Below are 6,000 nucleotides of genomic sequence, written 5' to 3' on the forward strand. Positions count from 1 at the left end.
TTTCAAAAGCTTTCTGTATAACCTCAGGACTGGATGGTAAAATCAGTCACATATAGAATTTTAGAAAAAACCCCATGGTGTTGGGAAGATTTCCCAGCATTAAAAAATGCTGGTTGATTACAACATTCAAGAACTTGTTCACTTGAGGTCTATAAACTAAATCATGCCAGGCAGCCCTAGCAAATCCCATAATTCACATAACTGCGTGAGGGATGGAGTTCAGGGAAAAGCCATCTCCCAGGGAGGTGACAGAGACCAGTGTCATCTATCTTGTCTTCAATACAACATTACTGTAGGAGGATGAAAAAACAGGGCTCTGCTGTAAGGCTGAGAACTGATGATCATTTCCAAACAGTTGCATGTCACTGGTGAATCACACTTGTCATACAAATTAGAAGCAGGTAACATCATGGTTTCTGGCTGGACAGAGGAATGTTGTTTACAGCTATAGTTTATTTCCTGGAAAATGCTGGCACAGATTGACAAGAATAAGTTCTAATTTATGCCCAATGTTGCCTTGGACTGGTCAGATAAATAAGACTCTAAAAAAGCCTGACAAAGTGAAAAAAAAATTAAACATTCATATTTTAAGGATGAAATGCTATGCTTTCGTGTCTGAAAACACAGTTCCAGTTTCAGTTAAGTACTTGTAATGTTTAATTTCAGGCACAAAAAGTAATTTGTTCCAGTCACTTTATTTTTTTCCACTCTTTGATTCATCTAAAACACTTTGAATATTCTCATTTTGGGGCAACCTGAAAGAAACGGTGGTTTAATTCCTTCAATGCTGTCAATGAATTGAAAAAATCCCTAATTATCCAATCTTTATTTGCAGGTCCCATGCTCTGTTTTAATCCTTCAAAGTCTCTCTGTTTTCTAGAAATTATAGGTGTTTCAGACAGAGCATGTATGTACATTTATATATAAAATAAATTCTGGCAGAAAACTTATGTAAGATGGGAAAAGCTTTTGGATTTATGAGCTGACTTTGCTTTGTTTTGCTTCTTCAGTACCTGACTGAAAAGTAAGACTAACTTAAAGGGGACTTGAGAAGGATATTTTATTTTAACCTAGGATTATAGTCACTTCAGCTAATGATGTACAAGATCAAAGTCTAAAGATGTGCTTTCTGTCTCTGTCTGGAAAGAAAAAATCAGATCTCATCTTTGTTCTAGAAGTTCTGATGGTATTATGGATGCTTTTATTCGTCATTTACCCATGTCTGTGAAGTGTCAGATGGTTTGAGTCCTTAATGGTTATTTCCATAAAGAAGAAGTCACAGACTTATGTGAGCACTGACAGAAGCCAAAATCAAAACAGTCTGTCACCAGAGCAGGAGACAGACTGAAGTGACACTGGGATATCTCTTCAGCAGGGGAACATTTCTGGCCAGTGAAGAGCAAGCCATCTGACTGAGCATCTCCTCCCTCAGACCTGCCTTGTGCTCACTCTGGGTTTTGTAATGCCACCACTTTTCCAGCTGTCCCACCAAGGCAGCACCTACCAGGAATGCAAGATGAAGGAGATGTTTTGATTTGTCAGCTCCAGAAACCACATGAGAACTGAGGCAGTGCCAAGGCTTTGGGATCCAAGAAGATAAAAAGGCTCAGGCCAGGGCTTTGCTCTCTCAAGGGTTACACACAGGTCAGCTAAAACTTGTCCTTGTAGCTTTGGCTGAGTGAAGCAGCAGCCCCTGTGTGCCCTGTCCTCCCTGTACACAGCAGTGTCACCCCAGCTTTGCACTCTTGGCCACTCATGTCCGAGCTGATGCTCCCAGGAGCAGAGAAGGAATTTCCCAGCAATTTACAGAACCTGAACTGAGAACCAGTGCAGGTGCTGTAAAACTTGGCCACGCAGAAAAATTAAAATTCTTTAGAAACCAGAGCAAGGCTGATGTTAAAAGCTGAGGCTTGGAGGGTGGTGTCTGTGAGAGGGGAAGGGTTCAAGAGTAGTCAGATATGGTTGTGTCTCACCCAACCCTTGATCTCTCCAGAATATGCACTTTTTGCAGGGTATTTTGTAGGCAAAATAAAGAAGGTGAAAGATAAGCAGTTTTAAAGTGCTGGTGTGTGTACAGGATGTCCATCCCACCCAGGCAGCTCTGCTGGGAACATTGATTCATCCACTCATCTCTTTCACTAACAGATAAAAATGAATGCTCAACAACATCATGATATCTCCTACTGGTGATTCTGGCATGAAAAATACATGATGTGTGTGTCAGGTATTCCCAAATAACTCACATTCCTGGAAATAGCCAGTGGAAGTAGAGAAGCAGATTAAAATGTGATGGCTGAACAACAACAACAAAAATTCTTTTCCTTACTTTTTTACAAAGCTGTTTTCATGGAAGTTATTTCCCCTAACACCCTGCAAACTCATGCTTGTATTAACACATATTGTGGACAAGCATTTTCCTTTCTCTCCATCATGGTTTCAATGACTGTATGGGACACAAGAGTGTATTTTCCTTAATCCAGTTCTTCCTCCAATTTAAATCCAAGGTTTACAGAGATAAAACTGCATTTGTCTTCCACATACTTCTGCCTTGGCAGTGTCAGCTGTGGTATGAGAGCACTGGCTCCCCAGTGGAAAATGTTTGTGGCTCTGAGTTTGTGATCTCTTAGACCAAATATCCCACTTGGGCTACTAGTAAATTCAATGGGAAATGTGTCAGATGTGTTTGATGCAAAATTTACTATATTAGTGTTAAATAGTGTTAATTAGAGTTTAATCCTGGTTTTATAAAAGTCTGCAGCAAAGCTCTTGGTGTCTTCTGGAGGGCCAAGCTTTCACTCACTGTGGTTTTTCTAATTAATGGACAGACAGTGCCACCCAAACAGGTTTTTTTCTGTCCTTACTCCTCACCTAGGAAAAGTCCTACATCCCCAAAATGCCACACAGCTGGCCAGAGATAGGAGATTTATGTTCGATTTCTTTGGAAAAGGTGAAAAATAATAAATAATTTATTTTATTGCCTCTGAATTGTGCCAGATGCCCTGGGGTGGCAGAAGAAAAAGGCATATTGTTACTCAGCTCAGCAAACCCTGCTTTGAAATGATGCAGCAAGACATAGTGGCTTCTTGGAGCAGAACTGCACATTATCATTTATCTGGATGAATGCATGACAGAGAAAAGTTGTTCTTGATTAAAAACAAATATCCAGCATGGCAAGAAAATGAGTAAGGATAAACAGTGATTAAGTGTGATATGTCTGAAGGCTTCCCACAGTATAAAAGCCATATGTGGGAGGCAAGAACCTAAAATTAAACTCCTAACAGTGTGAGTTAAGGTTTTTGAAAGAGGCACCTGACACAATCCAAGGGGGAAAGTTTGAGTAATTGGCTCATTGAGGGTGGTTCTCACCACTTTCCCATGATCTTCACCTTCTTTCTCCCCCTGTGCTCATCCAAGCAGGGAAACACCATCCAGGGGTCACTCCAGACAAGCTGACTTACTCATCCCTCCAGCCCTGGCCATCCAGAGGAGCTCCTGTGCAGAGCTGAAGCAGAGGAGCAGCTCTGGGCAGCCCAGGCTGAGCCTTTCAGGGCTACCCCGAGCCCTGGGAGGCTGAAGGTGGTACAAATGCTAAAGTCAAGTCACCCTATGGCAGCCCAGCCAGCTAAAGCCCTGCACCACAAGCTCCAGTGAGGGAGAAATAGACACAGTTTATTGTAAAAGCAATTGTCTGGGACAGCAAGTAATTAGCACAGGCCCTTCCTTGCAAACAACCAGCTGGTGGCTGTCTCGGTGGTGGTGCTGTTGCCTCAAGCAGGAAGGAAGAGAGGCCTCTTTTCACTTGAAGCTGCCATTTTTTATTCCCTTGATGGTGCTGCAGTCTTGGATTCCACAAAGAGCCTGTGACCCTAACAGGAATCTCATCTGGCTTTTCTGGCACCTGGTGGTCCCAAGGACAGGCAGAATTCTCAGGGTCGGCCATCGCTCTCCACCCTCTTCCATGGGGCTGAACACCCTTCCAGAGGCTCCCTCCCTAACAGGGAGCCTCTGGTTTTTGGGAATGTGTCTCCCAAGTGTTCCCAAGGCTTCATGACAAACTGTTTGCACTGGTACTCACACCATGTTTTGAGGGAGCTGCAAAATCAAGGGCTCATTCATCCAGACCAAGTTCAATAACTGCAAGTTGCTTTAGCTTGTTAGACACTCAGTATTCAGATGCCTTTCCTATTAATCTTCATTGCAGACCCAATCAACAACATCTTCTTTCTCCACTAAGGAAGAAAGAAACCAGAGAGAGCCAGGGTGTATTTGTTAGCAACTGGGAAATCCTGAAGCTTTGGTTTCTCCCTGCAATGCTGAAAGCCTGATTCCTGCTGCCAGCACCTTGTCCCAAGGCCTTTGCAGAGGGAGGCCACAAAGCAGCCTGGAGACTTTTCCCCTCCCTCTGGACATGCTCAAGGAGTGAGACTGAAATCACTTCCATGACCACCCTTGCCCACACAAAGACCTGCTGTGACCATGGAAGGAGCTCCAGCTCAGGCAGAGCATAAGGAGCCTGCACAAAATATGTGTTGCAAAATAAAGGTCTAAATTTACTCTACTGAGAGAAACAGTGGAGATACAAATGCTGAGGGGGCCACTGTGACTCCCCAAATATGAGCAAAACTTGCCAGATTTTGTTACTGACCCCTTTGCCCGTTAAATAGCTTTCCCTCTCTTTGGGTGGAGAGACTGTGCCCAGTCAGGGTCACACACTCAGGGCACCCTTGGCTCTGTTTGGGCAGCCCCAGGGCCCAGGCTGTGGTGCTGGAAGGATCCTGCACAGCCCTGGGAAAGGCAGGCAGCTCCCTGGTCCACACCCTGCTGCAGGATCAGCCTCTGCAGTCTGCTCCCACAAGGAAATGCAGTGACTGGATTTGTTATTTGAAGCTATCACCCATCCTGTGTCAGGCATGAAATTAATAAATTTTGTAAGGAGAGCCTTCCCTCTTCTCTGCCTGTGGAGGAGCTGTCTTCATCCAACTCTACACTGCTCCAAGATGAAGTAATTTGGCTCCCTGAGTTTTAGCTATTTGAGATAACAAACTCAAATTCCTTAGTCATCCTAAGGCCAAACTATCTTTATGTTATGGCTTCATTTTCACACTGACCTGTGCTCTTGGATTAGCAGGACACAGAAGCTGGTCCCAAATGAGGCAAGTTTCCTGAATGAGATGTTGAGGAAGGGCAAGAGGTTAAATTCAGGCATTATCAGTAAAATTTCCATGCAGTGCCCACACAACTGTTAACAGGAGAACTTAATTACTGTAAAGTACAACCAAACAATCAGAGAGAAAAGCGTGCTGGGGTTTGCATTGTTGCTCACAGGCTGCCCTCTCTTAGTCATGTCTGTTTATTGAGGCTGGACACAGCAAAGGGATTTAAGGGAGGAGCTTCCAAAGATTTAACTGTTACTAGAAACCCAGAGCCCCAGCATGCTCCAAAATCCAAAAGAAGCATGTGGTTTTTCCCATCTATGTTGCACATAAAATTTTTTCAGACAGGTGAGTGCACCTTTCTCTGTGTTACATCACAGATACAGCTGGGTAAGAGATATGGTCACTAGAAACCTGATTTTTTGAGCTGCACTTCCTTAGGCAGAGAGCAGAAGTGTGAAGCACAATGAAACACACAACCAAGGCATTGAAAGTATCTACTACCCAATGTGGCCTGCTCTGTGCCAAGACAGTAAGAAACATTTTTGAAAAGTTATCCAGAAAATATTGTTGATTAATGAATGTTTTCAAAATAATGAGCTCGCCTGGATTAAAAAGAAAAAAAAAAAAAAAGATAAGAGATTTTTCAGCTTAATATTTGCTGACAAATTATTAAGATAGCTTTTTCAAGTAGCAACAAAGGACTGCATGAGCTCCTTTCCTTTAATTGTCCTGTAATTGCCTCTTGGCTTCCCAGTTGTATGGAGAACTTTTTCTCTTCATTTGAGCTTAAAAGAATCTTCCATCAAAAAGAAAAAAATTGGATTTGAGTTGGTTAGCCTGAGGA

This window comes from Serinus canaria, chromosome 1 (assembly GCF_022539315.1).
Source record: "Serinus canaria isolate serCan28SL12 chromosome 1, serCan2020, whole genome shotgun sequence".
NCBI lineage: Eukaryota > Metazoa > Chordata > Aves > Passeriformes > Fringillidae > Serinus > Serinus canaria.